At 40.2% G+C, this 6,095-nt stretch overlaps 1 protein-coding gene across 1 annotated transcript in view; it reads right to left on the bottom strand.

Annotated features, from left to right (window-relative positions):
• COL21A1 (collagen type XXI alpha 1 chain) overlaps positions 1-2,906 on the bottom strand; it is a 228,191-nt gene extending 225,285 nt beyond the window's left edge. Inside the window, exon 1 of the mRNA XM_072642503.1 lies at positions 2,613-2,906. The gene's annotated coding sequence lies outside the window, so the exon portion shown is untranslated. The remainder of the gene's footprint in view (positions 1-2,612) is intronic.
• Between the last annotated feature and the right edge of the window lie 3,189 nt (positions 2,907-6,095).

The following is a 6,095-nucleotide window of genomic DNA, read 5'->3' on the forward strand; positions in this document are numbered from 1 at the left end:
ATTACAATCAAGTTATGTAAAAAGCAATTGCCTTTCTTATTTTTCATTTTTGCACTGCTTAAGGCATTCTAAAGTTATTACAACTAGAGAAGGAAACAATTTGTCAGAATCTAAAAATTAGATGGTTTCAACTAATGAAGGCAGCATTATACAGTGAATTTGGAGAAGCTCTAAGACTAGAAGAGCTGAGTTTAAGGTATGCCTCAGATGGGTGTTATTTGTGTGACCTTGAGCAAGTCTCTTAAACTGTTAGTGTCCTCAGGAAACTCTAAAGTTAGTCTACCAGCATTGGCAGAGGAAGTTTCCTCGCAAAATGTTCCTTATACCAATGGTATCACAATCCAGTTTATAAATAAACCCGAATGAATGAATGAATGAATGAATGAATGAATGAATGAATGAAACTCCCCTTTCCCCCCAACTTGGACTCAGTATGTGTTTATTTCTTTTTTCTGGATTGCCATTTGCTTTTTCTTATATTGTCTTAAACAAATTCTGATGTAATTCTACAAGTTTCAGTTCATTCTATCACTCAGATGTCTGAGTAAAATAGTCACTTCTAAACCTAGCTTTTTTCATTGATAAGAATGTTATTTTATTATTCACTTCTTCATTTTACAAGAATAGTATGAATCAAAGCCAGTTTTCCTGGCTACATATTGATTTGGAACATCAATACCCTTCAAAAGGGAAATTTTCTCTGACCAGTTTCACGGCATTTATCAAATTCTACCTTAAACTGCTGGATTGATATTGCTTGACTGCAAGGACTACATATTCAAGGGCCAGAGCTCACAACAGGACCCACAGCATATGCTGACACAGAGCTCAGCACAATGAGTAAAATCTGAACATGAAGACAAACTTCCAGTGTCTGTATAACTGTATTCTGGCATGACAGAGGGAGTTTATTCAGGTAATTAACTAAAGGGAATGCACAATATGTACATGCACAAATTGAAGTCTCAACCCCTTATGCATGGGGGTTTTCAGCATTAATTAAATGTCAGATCAGTATTTCTCTCTTAACAGGTCTACTGGCATTTACCAAAAACTGGCATGAACAGCAATATCTCTAAAAGTCATCCTGCTGCTCTGAACAAAAAGTTTTGGTACAGTTAGCACAGTGTTCACCACAGCACATACGTGTTGTGACTGGACCAGTGCCTATTCCAGATTTTTTTAATCTAGTTTTAGATTTTCTAATCCATTTAAGCTCATTTGCCGAGTCATTTTTAGCTATTTTTGTACTCACAGCTTAGCAACAGATGAAAATTTTAGCTAGCCATCATGAATTTCCAAACTTCTACAAAATTGGATTGAGTATACCTACATTTCATCTCAACACAGGTAGAGTTTCTGGAGGGGAAGTTCCATGACTTTCTATATACCTTAAAGTTCTAAACATTTAATTTAAAAAAAAAAAATTAATCTGAACCATGAAGTCTAACATCTGCAAGCATGACAGGGATCCTGCTGGATCATCTAATCTGTTGCCCATGAGCAGTGCCAGATTTTCATGTTACTACAACTAGACAAGTAATACACCCCTTTCTCTGGATTCATTTCTTTGGTTTAAGAGGAAAAATAAACAGGACCACTATTCCCACTACACTCCCAAGGTAACAAATTTCACTATGTTAAAAAAAAAAAATCCAAGAAGATAGCCAGGTCTCCTCCCCTCTTAGTCTCTTCCAGGAAAAAAAAAAAATAGATTAAACCTTGAAGTCTGCAGGTTTCGTAGATATGGGTAGAGACTAGGCCAGTAGCACCTGCAGGTGCTGAAGCAACTCCACCCATTCAAACGGACACCTTGAAAGAATTTTGTTTGTTTCTTTGCACATTTGTTTGTTTTCATGGGTGTCCAATCTTTTATGGCAGGATTTCTTGACCCCTTGAACTTTTAAAAATATTTGGGTAATTATTTCAGTATAATAGGTTTCCTTTGTAATCCTGTGTATTTTACTTTATGCATTAAAAAGCATTATTCTAAGAAGGGATTCATAGATTTTACCAGTCAAAGGGGTCTAGAACACACACAAAAAAGGCTTTAGAACTCTTTTTTTTAAAGTAGTGCCAAGCTACCTGAACTCCCAATCTTAGATCTTTTCTGTTCACTTCTTCTGGAAGGCAGAAAACACTTCGGGAGGCAGGAGAGTAACAAAAGGATTTCTTGGATCACTTTAAAATCATGCCACCTTATCCATGGTTCGCGCCTCTTTCCACTCCCCCACCCCACCCGCCACAGCACCACCACTACCACCACCACTACCACACACAGGCATACCTCACCAGCAAAGCCAGAAGGAGGCTCTATAGCAGAATTTGCCTAGGACGAACCTTTTAATTAGTAAATGGCACATACTAAGTAAGCTTTGTTGGGGCTGCTCTACCTCCCTCTTTCTCTTTCTCCTCTGGGGAAGTAGAATACAGAATGGACAAACCAAGGACGGTGAGGCACCAAGGACAGTGAGGCACCAAGGATGGTGAGGCACCAAGGACGGTGAGTTACCAAAGAATTCACCCAGATGCCCTCGCTCAGAGGCCAAAGAAGCTGGCTGATCAATCAGAGAAGCCTGGGAGGCTAGGCGCGTGCCCTCCGGGGCTCTTACCTGGAGCGCTCACTGGGAGCGCAAAGAATCAGGAGCAAAAGGAGAGAGAGTGAGCAGCCTGCCGCGCGCTCCGCGGTTCCCACACCCTCAGACTCCTCCGGGCAGGTGAGGCCCAATACCTCGGAAGCTTCCCCAAAGGGCACTAAGCAGAGACACTGCAACCTCAGGCAGAGACCTGTGTTCCAGTCCTGCTGCGTCCCGCGGTTGCTTTCCCAGGGCTGTCCGCCCCTCCGCAGCCTTCAGCAGGGAAGGCTCACCAGCTGCGTTCTGCAACTTTCTCTCTGTCTTACGGAGGCGGAGCCTGAGAGATAAGGTCCTGGACTCACCGCCCCCCCCACATACACACCCACCCTCTTTCCGGCTCCGAAAGCTTGAGGGTGGGTTTTGGATCAGTGTCTCAAAGGGCCAGTGCTTCCTCCTAGAGTCCCGAACCTGCCCTTGGGCATGCTCAGATTTGCAGCTAATTCATCCAGAAAAGGAGTGTCCTAGATCCCGGGTATCTGAATCTGGCCAGGGCAGAATGAGTACAGAGACCTGCGGAAAGGCAAGAAGAATACTGGCCATTCGGAAACTGGACTGAGGCAGGAAAAGATCAAGCCGAAACCTGAAAGTGGAGACACGCAACACAAGAAAGAGAGCGAGGGTGAATGGGGGGGGCACTATTTCCTCTAGTTCAGAGAGGCCACTTGTGCCTAGGCTGAGATAACGACGGGGAGAAGAACTCTGTGGCAACGTTGCAGTTTTATATGAGTAGCTAACAGAGAGTAAGATCTTAGTTGAACAATCTCTTCCCTTGCAAGGATAGTTCCATTTGGGAGCAAAGGGACCCAGTGTGCATTGCTTTACTGTGAAAGGACAGCAAATGAGAACTCAAACCAGGGAAAACCTGAGTTTTACAATGAAATACCGGTTTCACTCTGTATTATTAGTCAGTTCCACAAATAAAATTCGAGCCTTCCTTGGTTACATCAACATCAAAAACCCAATAGAAATCCTTCAGTCTAAATGTTGGTTAATATAACCGATTCAGTGGTGTTTCTTTAAGAAAGAAGAATGCAGTCATTGAGGTTCCTGCCTTGATCCTCAGAAATTTCGTTACTGAGTGTAACAGCAAGGATCCTGGCATACACAGGAGGGCCTGCTGTGTATTAGGCGTCATAAACGATGTGTTCCTGGATGAGGATTCCTTTCTTCCTCAGCATTTAGTGACGGGCATTTCTGCCTTCCCTCTCTCCTCTCTTCCACACTGCTAAGGTGAGCTGTAACTCCTAGCCAGCTCAAGAGAAGCTTCCTTGATTCTCAGTACTGTTCTCTGCCTAGTCCCAAGTAAACACACCAGCTAAGTCTTGGCCTACACTGAGATGCTAAGAGGGTAGTTCCTTTATCCTCTGCCCCTGGGACCATTCTCTGCAACTAAATCAATACTAAGAAATCTAGACACTCCCCCCCCCCTTCACATTCCTATTTTTCTTGACTTTTTGTTTGTTGGTTTGTTTTTTGATAAAGGCAGTCATTATTCCCAGGAGATAAATTAACCAAAATATGGTACTGGAAGTGTTCCCTTAGAATCTTTGACACTCAAATACACCCTCCCCTAGCTTCTGGTACTATAATCCATTTCATACTTCCTTCCTCCTTTTCCCAGTGAGGTGTTATCCTTTAAAATCTCTATGGTCAGGTCAGATTTACTCTAAATACTAAATTTGTATGCTATTTGTAAGCATGTAGTCATTACCAAAAATCGCTACATACACATAGTGTGTTCTAGTACTGGACCACATGGTGCTTCCAGGTTGGCTGCATCACTTGAGGAAACCTTGTCAGTCCTAAAGGGGTTCTCTACATCATTTTCAGGGTATTGGATTCAAGGTAAGTCTTATATTCATTATAATACGAATAGAATGTGGATAAGTTAATGATGACACTAACAAAGAACTACAAAAGATATAGAAGATTAATGGAGGGGATTAGTAATCTATAGCTATTTAATTCAGTTGTTGAGCATCATTATTGGGAGGCCAAGACTATATTCAATTCCCCAGTAGACCAATTAGCTTCACAATTACATGGTCACTGTACAGGTTACTGTTGTAGACTTCAATCATAGCCCAAAGCAGAAAACCTATACAAGGGAACTAGGTAAATCAATGCAAATACTTTCACACTCTTGGTTAAAAAATAATTTTCAGTAGACATTCTGTTTAGGAAGAGCATAGCACTAAGTGTTCTTATCAGAACAAATCAAAAATATGCACAGTTTAAAACCCCAAAGAGAAGTTAGAGCATTTATTGATTAAAAGCAAAATTTACTCTCCCATTCCAAACATTCACCAGACTCAAAAGTTAAGATAATATTGAACAGAGAAGAAAATGTTCACATAAAATGTTTTGGGTTTTTTGTTTGTTTCAAGACAACAGGCATTAAGAAATAATTTTGAGTGGTTAGAATTAAAACTTTAAAGTAGATTATGTAAAAGTCCCACCGCCAAAAAAAGAAATTTAGTGTAGATTATCCTTAGATTTAAATGATCTTCTGCTTTAATTTTTTTACTTGACAGTAATGCTTTTTGCTTTACACATCACAATCACTTCCCTATACTCTCTCTTCCCTAGATATCCCTCCATTCTAGGCAAAACCAAAATTGACACAGTGAGTACATGTGCATGTGTATATAACATTTTATATTTGTAGTCATAGTATCTTTATATAGCTTAAGAAACTATATTACGTTAACTGTTCTCTTAAGCTAATATTGGGAGACATTGTACCCTTGAGTTTTGGATGGTTTTCTGAAAGAATAACTTTTACATGGATAAAAACTAGATACTATGTAACTCTAGAAACAACAAAGGGAAAAAAATAATTATTTTTTTCTCAAGCACCAATTATCTGGAATGTCAAGCAGCAAGTTATTGCTCTCATAAATAATTCTATTTCTCTAAATGAATTTCCTAGTTACTGGACCATGCATGTGTGTATGTGTATGTATGTGAAATATTACATGATATGTGTATAAATACATGCACACATGCATATATGGTGATCTTTCAAAAAATAGAATTAATTGTGAAAGCAATAACTTGCTGATCTGTGTTTCAGAGGAGTGGTGCTTGAAGCAAGGTGTCTCTTTCTGGAGCATGAGACTTTTCTAACCAAGGCTCTGAAAGAAACAGAAAGGTAGCTTCTCAAAGGATAAAAAGTTAGGAAGAATTTTCATTTTTTTTTCACACACTAGACTCCATAAGTTTGCCTCAGATGTCTTCTCTCTGTCCTTCTTCTATTGGAGTGTTTCTCCAAGAATCTCGATGTCAAGATGGACCCCAGGTCCACCATGCTTCACCCTCTGATTACATCATCAACCGCAGTGTTGATACCTTCTCCCATCCCTCCAAAACTACTCACAACTGCCAGCGTTTCCTCCACCCCAACTTTTCAGCTAGCTTTTAAGTGTTCTGTCTTTCCCCATTAGAGTATAAGCTCCT

This window comes from Notamacropus eugenii, chromosome 2, assembly GCF_028372415.1.
Source record: "Notamacropus eugenii isolate mMacEug1 chromosome 2, mMacEug1.pri_v2, whole genome shotgun sequence".
NCBI classification, from domain to species: domain Eukaryota; kingdom Metazoa; phylum Chordata; class Mammalia; order Diprotodontia; family Macropodidae; genus Notamacropus; species Notamacropus eugenii.